This window comes from Ischnura elegans, chromosome 13, assembly GCF_921293095.1.
Source record: "Ischnura elegans chromosome 13, ioIscEleg1.1, whole genome shotgun sequence".
Classification (NCBI taxonomy): domain Eukaryota; kingdom Metazoa; phylum Arthropoda; class Insecta; order Odonata; family Coenagrionidae; genus Ischnura; species Ischnura elegans.
In genome coordinates, this window is record NC_060258.1 from 8,296,763 (window position 1) to 8,309,394 (window position 12,632).

Consider the following 12,632-nt stretch of genomic DNA (forward strand, 5'->3'; position numbering starts at 1 on the left):
GTTTCAGGATTCCGTATTTGAGGTCCTCTACTGTATTTATGAGTGAAGCAATGCTCTTTTGTACCGTGTTAGTGATACGTGAATCCAATACGTGAAGGTGGCTGCAGCAATGTCTGTGGCGAGGTGAGATTTCGGCCATGTCCATCGTGTGTTGGCGAACGAAGTTTTTTATGTGTAAATTTAACAATGGCCTCAGTAATGGAAGTCTTTGAGCTTTTACAATACATCTATGTGAGAGAGCACCCTTTGACTTTAACACTAGAACCGCTGAACTTTCCGAACCCCACCAAAACCGCGGCATGGGACTTTTTTGTCCCATTGACAAAATACGTTGATCCTGTCATGTTTAAGTATAATTGACGGTTTTTTTGTGGTTTGTGTGAACAAAACACGTGTTTCGGCAATGTTTAAAACGTTTTATTAAGTATAACTAGGAATAGAGTAAAGTTATTTTGACGTGTTGGTTGGAAGCTCAGACCTGCAGACGCGCCGGGCAGAGGTGACGCGGATGGTGCTGCATGAGTAGGCGGCCGGCGCAGTGCACAGATTATTCCCTTCTGCGCTTCTAACTGGCAGAATAACGGTATCTGTGCATCGATCCCCTTCGTAATAAACTGTTATTCTGATAAATACAAAATAAGTGTACAAAAAAATACTGAAATTGTATGTTTTCCCCATATGGGACAAAAAAGTCCCATCCCGCGGTTCTAGGTACATCGTCGTTTTTCTCGCGAACCAAACATAGTACAATATTTTCGATATAACCATTCGAAAGACCATAAAAGATGAGTGAAAGTCAGTAAATTTCAAAGGGATCAAACCATTAGTACATGAATGGCAACAACATTTGCAAAGGGGGATGGGACAAAAATGTCTCGTCCGCGGTTCTAGTGTTAAACCCATACTGATTCCATCGGTTGTGATGCCATATGCTCCAAGAAAAATATCTGAGGATCTATGTTTTTTATTAAAATTATTTTAGTCAATATGAGGTAGATTTTGAATATCTGAGGTTTACGTTGTTTATTAACTTTGTTTTAATAAATTTTAAGCGGATTTGGAAGCTCAAGAAAAATATCTAGGGATCTATGTCGTTTTTAAAAAATGTTTTAACAACTTTGAGGTAGATTACAGTGAGTCCTCGTTTAACGTCACTTACCGTTCCTGAAAAAATGTGACGATTAACAAAATGACGTTAATCGAAGCATAATATCCCATAAGAAACAATGTAAAAAGTGAATATCGGCTCCTAGACCTCGCAATTCCTGCGAGAAAAAAACGTTAGCATATCATATGTGGGGCATTTTTTATGGTGGGAATGCCAAACTATTGCATAAATACGAGTTCCTGTCTTCATCGACGACAATAGCAGCAGTGACGTAAATCCTTCTCCATTTTTGTATCATCCAGCATTTGCTTTTCGGCTTCGCTACGGTGGTCGCCTGGGCGAGCGTCGCCTGGGCATCATCATCGCTGAAACATGGTCGCAGTTACAGGAACCAAAATTATTGTGAACTCTGCAAAAAAGTGACGACAAAATCTCCGAGTTCTACGCGGAAAAATGCCTTGAAATCACTTTTTAGGTTCCTGAAAACCATTATGTCAAGTAAAACCTTGCGCACCTACCTAAGAATTCATTTTGCAGAAATTTCTGCTAAAACCATAATCGCAATTAGCAATAAACACACCATTTTACACTTTGTTTAGACTGAATGTATTGCCGCCCACAAAGCGAACAACCTGCAACGCCCGCCGCTTCGCCTTTTTCTTTTCGTGCGAAATTTAAAAGACTTGACGTTATCGCGAAGCGTAGGTGCGATAAATGAATGATGGTCTCAAAATTTTGGTGACGTTATCGCGAAATGACATTTAAACGGGGTGACATAGAATGAGGACTCACTGTAGATTATAAAGTTCCACCATGGGAAATTCTTGTGCGGCAGTGGTTACGCATGGCAATTTGATCATTTATGGGATCAATATGAAAACGATTGCACACTGTCAACATTAAAACGCTCAGTAGAAGTCGACGACCACAGTGTGAACCTTGAAAATGTGTGTATCTTTAACGTCACTACGGGACTATACCACGGAAGAAATGGTCACTACCTTAATTCGAATCTGTTCTGTTTTTTAACCAATATGTGGTGCGAAAATTCAAAAGACCATTGGAAGCACGGTCATGTATAAATTTGTGGTTTGAAGTACGACTGGAATCAGAATTGATTTTTCGCTTACTTAATTACTCTTTTTTTCGATTCTGATTCTCGCTACTATTTAGACGCACCAAATTTTTCTTTTTATTTCTGCCAAAATAATATATGAAATCATATTTCTTGTGAGCCATCTCGTTAGCCCTTAACCGGTGACGTACGGTCCGAGAGACTACTGCGTTTCTAAAATTATGAATATTTTCAAAATTAAGATTTCAAAATTCTCGTTAGCTTCATATCTTTGCATGACAAGGACATCCCACTCTTAAAATGTAACGTTCCTTTTATTAAATTTTGTAAATTTGAATTTCAATTCGATTAGCGGCCTGTGAGACCGCACGTCACTTACTAAGAATGCATCGAGAAAAGGAATAAGCGGGATAAATTTCATGGCTACCTACTACTTAGCCTTCCAACTTTAATATTTAAGGCCTTTTTTGAATCTGGCAAAATATTGATACATAAATATAATGATTATAACTCAATTAGTGTTTTTGGCATCAGTTTTTTGAGCCTGCTTCAAATCACCATTTTTTATGACAAATCGGTTCGTGTTGGGAGTGTAAAAATTTTAATATAAGTTTTAAAATAGGTAAGCATTCAAACAAAAATTAAACAAAACGATAACAATGGCGTTGCAACATTTTATGAATTTTCGATTTATTGCGGTCTACCAGACCGCACGTCACTGGTTATGGGTTAATGATTCTTTTTTCGATTCCGATTCTTGGCATACAATCGAAGAGTCAAATTGATCCGTCGCTACTACTTAGACGTACCAAATTTTTCTTTTTATTTCCGCCAAAATTACCGTATAAGCGCGTGTAAGAGGCGCACCTTTTTTCCCAGATATTGCAGCCGAAAATGGGGGTGCGCCTCTTACACAAACTTCTTATCTTCCACCCCTCCCCTTCACCGGTTGCAAGTTCAAGGGGAACTGAGTGGCCTTGGTTTTCAGCGTGAGTCAGTCATCTGAAACCCTGGGTCAAAATCAAGCGGCAGGCAGGGGAGTTTCTCCCTTAGTGACATATTTTTAAAATGCTCCTGTTTGAATTTCTTGCAAGCATCGCGCCGTCACGTCGGTACCCCAGAGGTGAACATTGAAAAGATCGCGCGGGGTGATTCGCTCCGGAGCGCGCGCTAAATTTATTGCCACGAGTGGGCATCCCGCGGCATTTATACTGCATATAATAATATTGGTGTCACAACCTGCGGTTGAAAAAATTCGAACGAGTGTGCTCATTGTTGGACTTAATTGTGGATAGAAGAAATCGGAAATGCTTATAAGTGAAGAGCGCTGAAGGAGAGGTCGAGGGGAAGAGGGCTCCCTCCCCTCCGTATTTAAAGCTACGAGCGAAGGAGCAAGGGAAGAACACGTCCGATCTTGCATGTGACGTCGTTGCCTTTAAAGCGAAGGGGCGAAGGCGCAGCAATGTGATATACGCAGTTTGCGTTGCCCGAGTTTCCAGTCCGTCTCGTCTTGTTTGAATGCGCTTATGCTACGCTTGTTTCTTCCGAAATTGTGCTGTTTGGACTATGTTGAATATTAGTAGCCTTATTTTAGCTATAAATCTTTGTGTCAATCAATTAGAGCTCAAAAAACTTAAATGCTGTAAGATATACGTCGCGTTAGGTCTAATTCTTTTTAGAACCTCGTGCGTGTCATATAATTGCTGAAAGATATCGAGATATCTTCGAGCTCAGAACTCAGGTGACTCACGTAACATTTGACCTCCAGAAACTCGGGGAATTGAACCTGGTAGACCGAAAAAGGTCAGTTGGTGGAATGGGGTAGGGATGAAACACGTTTCCATTGTTCCCCTGTAACTTGATATTTTCCTGTGGAGTCTCGGAAAGGAAAAAAAACGGCAGAGGCATTAGTTGATGGAGAGCCGAGTGTAGTTCCGTTAGGCCCCTTGCACACACACCGATTTTGGACGGCCGGTAAAATATTGGCCGATATTTTACCGGCGAAGCGATGCTTGCACACACGCCGGATTTTTACCGGTCAAACGATACGTTGCTAAGTTTTTGAGCCGGCGTCGGCGATCCACAGTGACAATAGCCGGTAGCTAACCGGCATTTTGCCGGTGCCGGCGTGTGGTCGGTACGTGTGCAAGCTCCAATACTCTCCCATTGTTCACTATTGGAATGTGGACGGCCGATATTTTACCGGCCGTCCAAAATCGGTGCGTGTGCAAGGGGCCTTAAATCTACGACGTGGTTATTATCCTACGGCGCTGAGATTGCCCCGATTGTTGTTCAATCTCTTGGGAAAGCTCATGCCATTTGCCTGTCGTGTTTTGCCTTAAAATTTTCCACGGCTGCAATTCTATTGCAATACTCCTGCGAGAGCTTTTAAACAAAATTGTTCGTGAGTAGGACAAGCAACGTAGAGCGATGGCGTATGCAAAGAGAGGATCGGAACTCTTTCTACTCCCTCTTATGCCGCCGCAGTTATCAAAATTTCTTCTTTCAAATAGTACTGAAAGAGGACATTTCGATAACTGTCGAAATTCCAGGCATACGACTGCAACACGGCACGATAGGATAAAAAAATGTCGCAAATTTTTTTTCTTTATAGCTTCGATCCTCAAAATAGGGGTGCGCCTCTTACACGTGTGCGCCTCTTACACAAGCTTATACGGTATATATGAAATCATATTTCTTGTGAGCCATCTTGTTAAAAAGTATTGTGAAACTCGATCGCTACATTCAAGGGCTCATTCTCAAAATCTCAAGAACCATATCCCCTCAAACAACAATCACGTTTCTAAACTTGACTAAAAACAAGGTTTACCGTTGAAGTTGATGCCAATGTTAAAAATAAGATTCGGACTGATTTCACCACAATACAGTAGATTCCGTTGAATGGGTCCACCGGTTACTTGGGGCAGCCGCTTGATTGGGGCACATCTTGAAGAACAGAACCCAATAGATAGGAATATCCCAGAGTATTCTCCACTTAATTGGGACAGCATGCCGCTTTATTGGTCCATGAGTCGGCGACATAGACTCTATACTCGCGACGAAATTAAAATTTTTGTTTTCAGAATACTATTTTTTTATATTTTCCTCCTTTGATTTACTCTTATTTTTCACAAATGCCCCTATTCGTGCCCTATTTTGAAAGCTCTTTTTGTTGTATTATCCGCAAGAGGATAGGACTTTTCTTTAATAGGACTTAGAAAAAAGACATTCATTCGGCGTCGCCCGAGGCTGTGAAAAATATTTTCAACTTAATTGTTATAATTCTTAAAAATGATAATAAAATAGCTAAACTCGCTGATTTATTAATCAAATTAATAGTTTAATAAACTTAGATTGCATTATAAACATTCTTTTGTCTTTTCTTCTACCATTTCAAAGTTTTTATGCCCATATACGAGAGAGTTCACCTAATTGGGGCAGCCGCTTAGTTGGGGCAAAGTGCGCAAGTCCCGGAATGTCCCAATTAACTGGAATCTACTGTACATAACCTTCACCTTCTCATAGTAATCTCAATGCTTGCGTAGTATGTCTCATCGAAATATTTTGCGGAGGGGCTTTTTTGAACTTCCTTGCTCAATCTTATCTCGTCACGTGAGGTTTTCCTCATACACTCACTGACACTGATCTTTGAAAATGGGTGCAAAGGTGTCGTGAGATTTTATTTTCGAAGAGATATTATATTTTAGAAGGTTACTGTGGCCATGTCAACGATTGAACTCTTTCTATGATAACTTTTGTATGGTTATATACTTCATACTTCATACGTACTCTATCTCAAATTGGGGAAAATGAAATAAATAAAAATAAATTGGGGAAAATGAAATCCATTATTTTTTGTGAACTCCGAGACTTCATTTTTCATGTTTTGGAAGATCCGATTTTGGTCCAATGCACTACAAATTGTTCTGCTATTTGTTAACGTTTTAAAAGTAGCTTCATAATCCTATTCTCATTGAAGTCTTCATCCTTATTGTCGGCGAAAAACTTTAGTCATCGATTTTTGCAGTCTTCTCTCGATGCCTATCAATTACTCTGGAAATTTTTCAGTGTGAGATATTGGCGGAATGTAATCGACAAAACCAAAATCGCACGTAATTTGGTGTTTACAGTATAGGGATGCATTAACACCATTCACGATTTCAGCCATCTGGCTTGCATTTTTGCCTTCATATAAAAAAACCTGTAAAATATAATGAATTTTCTCTTTGTTCACTTCCATTTTTAACTTCCTGTAACTCACATTTGATTGGACCAAACAAAAAACAGCAAAATAATTTATTTACTTTTGAAGTGTCACCTCGATGGGGAGCATGCGTTTGAAATCGTTTTATCAATGCAGGTGGTCCCCGACAGTGCTTTCCTGAAAATGTGTGCGAAAGTCGAATGTACGAATGTCGAACCATTGAATTGCATACTAATCAGGGGTTACATTCCAATAGAGCGAAATATACATACTAAAACCATATTTCTGGTAGAGATTTTATTTTTATTAACTAATGTTTAATTATAAATTAATGAAAATCCTTGTGTAATGCAAGTTCTTTTGAAAATTTGCAGGAAATGTAAATAAAAGTTGTAAAAAGACAGGTTCCGTTGAGTATAGACTGACACTTCCTCATGGTGATTAAGTTGACATTCCACTTATAATGTCCAATATAAATAAAAAGACATAAATCAAAAAGCATATCAAAATGCAATTGTTGAAACCTCAACTCGTGATACCTGTGAATTGTTACACCTCTTTTTCCTCGGCATAACTCAGTGTATCTCGCGGTTGCTTATCTTTGCCATGTTATTCAAAAAAGACAAAAGACATAGAATGCGAATGATATTCCATGCACAATCGTAGCTGAAGGTTTAAATGTCGTACATGAATTAAACAGCACTCAAACGGTAAAACACTTTTAGAAAGAAGCACTTTCATTTAGTAATTTTATTGAAAGCTGTGTGATGGCGTCTGGTCAACTTTTTTGAAAAATGTCTCCAATGAAGGCTGGGACTACAGCTTTCTTCTTCTCTTGATAAAGGAGCCTATTAAGGCAGGCAGTGTCTCTATAAAAAAATCACCTTGATTGAAGTTAACGCTGACCTTGATTGTATACATTCGTATTGTCCGCATAGACTGCCATATGAAACTGTTGAATGTTGGTAAAAATCGCAGGAATTTCAAAAAATTACGGACAAATATTAGGAAGTCCGAATTATGCATACAAAAGTCAAGTACAAGGTGTCAATTTGGAACGTACGAAAGTGTGAATTGTACAAATTTCGAGTGTTCAATAGTCGAGGACCACCTGCACTTCACGAGATATGGATACTAAAGGCCGTATCACACTAGCGACTGCGACCGCCGCTGCGACCGCGATTTCGGCTGCGGCTGCGACTGCACCCCATCACACATTGCGGCCGACGCCACGGTCGCGCATGCGCACGCATGAACGTTTATGCTTGTGGCTTGTTTGTTTACGAAAGCCCAAAGAATAGATAGAGAGCAGCAATTGTTGAAAATGTTCCTAATAAAATATGTTAAAACGTACTTCATTTTCATTCACCTGTGTACTCGGGTGCAATATCCAATATACTGGGCTTCCATCTTCACTTTAAAAGTCCGAAATTATCTCAGCGTTATCTTATAACCTTCTTGAACTTCCCTCGCTACGGTAACCAAAACAAACACGTCTACCGCAAGCACGCGAGATTGAAATAGAGCTCTCTGATTGGCTGCGACTGCGACTCAGATAAATAGCCGGTCGGCTATTCTTCTGAGTCGCAGTCGCAGCGTCGACTGCCTCGCTCTGATTGGTCGACGGGCCAGCCGCAGTCGCGGTCGCAGCGGCGGTCGCAGTCGCTAGTGTGATACGGCCTTAAGGCCTATCGGCAAAATAATGGATTTATTTTTCCCAAACCTATTATATATATCTTTCTCTATTCCCGAGTAGATAAGGTGGACGTGTCAATGTGATACATAACTATTTGTGTGCCTTTTTAAGATGGTGCGTCATTCCCTTTCATGACCGTTCATATTTGATGTTTTATTTTTATTGGTTTTAAACTTGCATGCATTGTCCTATTGATGTTTTCAGGATATGAAAACAGCGTCTTTTTCAACAATTTTCTGTGTCTCAGATTTTTAAATAACTGCGTGAGGTTCACTCCCAGTGAGAAATGGTTGGTGGAATCCACGTGGAACCCACGTGGAGAATTAACGTTGATACCACGTGTTTTTGGTCGTGGAATCAACGTGGAATCCACGTGGAAATTTGGTGGAAAAATTAAAACAGCAGTAGGTGCTGTCCTAAAACCATTAAAACCTCAACCACTCTATATCTAAAACTTCTATATATGTGTCTACGATTTTTCATGTGCTCTCATGGCTGCCTTTCCACGAATTATATAAAAATAGAATGTGCGATAAATTTTCACATAACTAGCGTGGTTTCAGGATTATAAATGAGGCAATGTCACCAGAAAGTTAAGTTCCACAAATTAGAAATTCTGTTTAACATTTAATGCTAATCACCACAAATCCACTTGAAATCAACGTGGATTCCACGTGGGTCCAACCACTCAATATCCACCACCACCAAATATCCACCACTCAACGTGGATTCCACGTGGGTTCCACGTGGACTCCACCACCCATTTCTCACTGGGCTAGTATATCGATGGCTAAATTCTCACAACACACATCTCGTAATTTGGCCGGCGTGGGACAGGTATCTAAAAGAAAGTGTAATGACGTTAAAAAAATAAAATACAAGGAAAAAAACATCTTGTTGTTTGTAAATTAATGCTTCTTTTTCAGTTTTATGAATTTTTGGTTTTTAATTTCAGTGTACAATTAAAAATATACAGTGAAACCTCGATATAACGACACCCCACGGTGCACTAATAAACACTCGCTATAGCGAATTGTCGCTTTACCGGAGGTGGAGCAAATAATAGCCAATATACCTGTTGCGAACAGATATACAGGAACAGGAGTGGTGCGGCGACAGATAAACATCTATCCGATAAACGTAAGCATAAATCCAGACGAATGGCGATGTTTTTTTGCATCACTAAATTTCCTTACTCAAATAACGACTAACTATTCAAACAATTTATAAGCGCCGCACTGAATAAAAATCATGCAAAGCATTGTTTCGTCATCATTATATTTATCGAACTACAGTTTACCACATAAATTTGAGACTGAGCACTCCATTAACTTCATTTCTAACAGATCGCTAGCAGTTACAGAGGTTAAGGAGTCTTGATGAAAGTCTTCCGACGGTGAAACCCTCGCTATGGCGAGAGCCAACACCGAAAGGGTCTCGTAAAAACGTATTTTTGAACATTCTTATTATAGGGTCAATTGACGGTGCATCGGCTATCTCTCGTAATAGCGGGGGTGTCGCTATAGCCCGTACTCGCTTTAACGAGGTTCCACTGTAAATCGTTTCTTGCTTGCTCTCAAGAAAATTTGCTATTTTTGAGATACGTGTCGTTAGAACTTGGCCATCGATATTTTGCAATATTCCCCGCAATGAAGCATGAGCATAATTTAAATTCGAACTCTTGGTGTGAAGGTCATTTATGAGAATAATCATTCAGTGCTATCTAACTTATTCTTTGTCCCTGTTAATAAGTAAACATAATATTGTTTAACAATATTTTGAAGTTATTTTGGGTGTTTTAAAATTCATATCCATTGCAGTAATCACTCAAGATTAATCTGGGATTTTGTAAAATTTCCTTGGAAAACCGAGAATTATAGCATGAATTTTTCTACTTAGATTATATGGACATCGTGGTTAAAATTAAGAATTAGAGGTGCAGTCAATTGTTGACGCAAAGTGTCCTGCAAACTTCAAGATAATATACGCTGCTTGAATTTTAATTGAAGTGGCGCTTTATGATAAAATTACATTTGATCGGAATTCTCTGGAAAGGGTTCGTCTTCGCAGATTGATTATTTTGTTGTTTAAATTCTTTTTTTTTATTGTCCCTTCCGATTGTCTCGTTGTATTCTTTATCTGTCAATGTGCTTGTTGTTCTTGATGAGTTATCCGTATTTATTCTCGTTTCTGGGAAGCGACCATGTTCTTATTTCATTTCTTGTCTGGTTAAGTTTCCTCAAGCAGTGTTTCAGTTTAGATAGTCGCTACCTTGGTTTGACAAGGTTCTAACTGACCATCAGCTGGTTTTGAGAAAAATCTTGTCAAAGTTTTGAAATGCTCTATTTCTATTATTAAAAGGAATTTATTTTTGATTTTTGGCACATACACTAGTGATCCACTAGATACGCTAGTAATTATTACTCTAAGAAAATATGTTATTTATTTTATTTTTTCACACGTTTATATGAGTAAGAAAATAAGTGAAATGCAGTTAGAACCTTTTCACACCAAATATTAGTTTTTTCTCCTTGCAGTTGGAACTTTGTTCTAAATCTGTTATTATTTTACATAGAGGAATAAAAATCGGTGCAACACATAGAGAAACATAAACTTAGTTATCTTGAATGAAAACACCAAATTTTGCACAAATGTCAGTTAGAACCTTGTCAAACCAAGGTGGCGTAGTGGCTTGGATGTTGGTTTAAATATTGGCCAGAGAGAGTCGTCCGATGACAGTGGAAAAGGAGGGGTGAATAACCCTGTGCCAGCACGGTTTGCAGCCAATAGTTTTCACCCAAACGCACCTCACTCCCTCACGTAGTCGTACAACGTTGTCACGTGCATATGAGCTTCCTAAAACGAGTCCTTTCTTCGAATCACCAATAAAAGGGATTCTTGCTTTGGGTCCTTCACGCTCGTCGTCCCTTCCGGCTCCTTTCTTCACAGAAGCCTTCAGTTCACATTTGACGTGGACGTTCCCCTTTCGTATAACTTTGCAACCTTGCCCCCTACCCTGAACTAGACCCTTCTATAAGTCAACGGACAACTTTCGGCAGCCGGACTGTAGTATAGGACTGTATTGCCTTGCTCATAGCAATTTCCCTGGAATGATTTTTCACCATAACTTATCCGAGTATCAAAAATTTCTTTCATTTTGTTCAAGCGATATTTTGCCTCGATTATTGAACCAATGTTAACTCTCCGCCATTTTATGAAGAATAGTAAAAAGATAGTATAATATCACTTGCTAAAATATGAGCGTAATGCATAAGAAACAGACATTTTGAAATGAAAAAATAGGTGAAAATAACCTTGATTATTACATAAATTTTAAAGGTAAACTCATGTGCTATTTTTTTACATAATCACCTTTTCAATTAAGGCATTTATCATTATGTCACACAAGCTTTTCAATACCCTTGTAGTAGAAGTCTGCCGTCTACAAGTTCAACCACTAGTTAACGCAGTTAAGCATCAGTGTCGAATCATTGCACAACTGGTGGTATTTTCAATTGCAGCGCTTATTTTTAACAATCTACCGTGTATAATGTATGACATGCAAGCTAGCACTCTAGGTGCTGCTACACAATACCAAATTACTTTTCGGAAATATTACTTTAACCAAAATACCAAATATTACTTTTCGGAAAGTCCTCATATATTCATGAATTAACCAACTCTATACTTTAAAGATAATATGATATCATTAGGATTGATTGACCATTTTTAATTAAGATCGATAGATGGATAGAAAAATAATTACTGTCCAAAAAAAGTCTGTAAGTACATAAATAATACTTTAGAGTTTGTGGGCAAATCATTAATTACAAAATCAGACAAACTTTTCATTTTTTATAATCTTTTTTGTATGTCTTCCCAATTCAAAACATTACAAATGCCCAAGTAAAAAAAAGGCCATTGGAGTTATACCTAGCCAGATTGGATACAACCCAAACAAACTCGTGTACTCTTAAAAAATAAAAAAATGGCACAGCAAAAAAATTGAACAGTAGTAACAAGAATAAAGTTTGAAAAATATAAGAGTAACTTATGATATTTCCAAGAAAGTACAAAGTCGTGATATTTTAGTTAAATTGTTTCAGCTGATGTGCAATTTTTAACATCGATTAATTAAAAGTATATGTACAAACATATTGACAAGCATTATCTAACGAATTCAAAACCGAAAGGTGCTGTCTGCTGTGCGGAGTTAACTGACTTTCTGACGCTTTGTAAATGCATATGGGGGGTGATAGGGTAGTTTCCTTCATTGATAGGGTATTAATAATCCTTATTCAAGCCAAGCGCTACCTGCTAGCAGCCTGCATCATATCAGTGCTCATAGCCTCGCACCAAGGTCACCTCCCACGGCGGCAGCCAGAACCAGGATGACATCGCATTGGCTTTTCCCAGAATGAATACTTACCTGTCGCATTTTTGAGCCATTGAAAATTTTCACTTATCATATAATCCCGAAAAATAATGTCGTCATTTAAAAATCTGAAAGCGAGGACTACATATTCCAGAAGTAACTGGCTAAAATAAC

The 12,632-nt window shown here is 38.6% G+C and overlaps 1 protein-coding gene across 1 annotated transcript in view; it reads left to right on the top strand.

The window, feature by feature from the left end:
• LOC124170012 overlaps positions 1 to 12,632 on the top strand; it is a 99,778-nt gene that overhangs the window by 85,792 nt on the left and 1,354 nt on the right. The gene's annotated exons all lie outside the window — the stretch shown is intronic.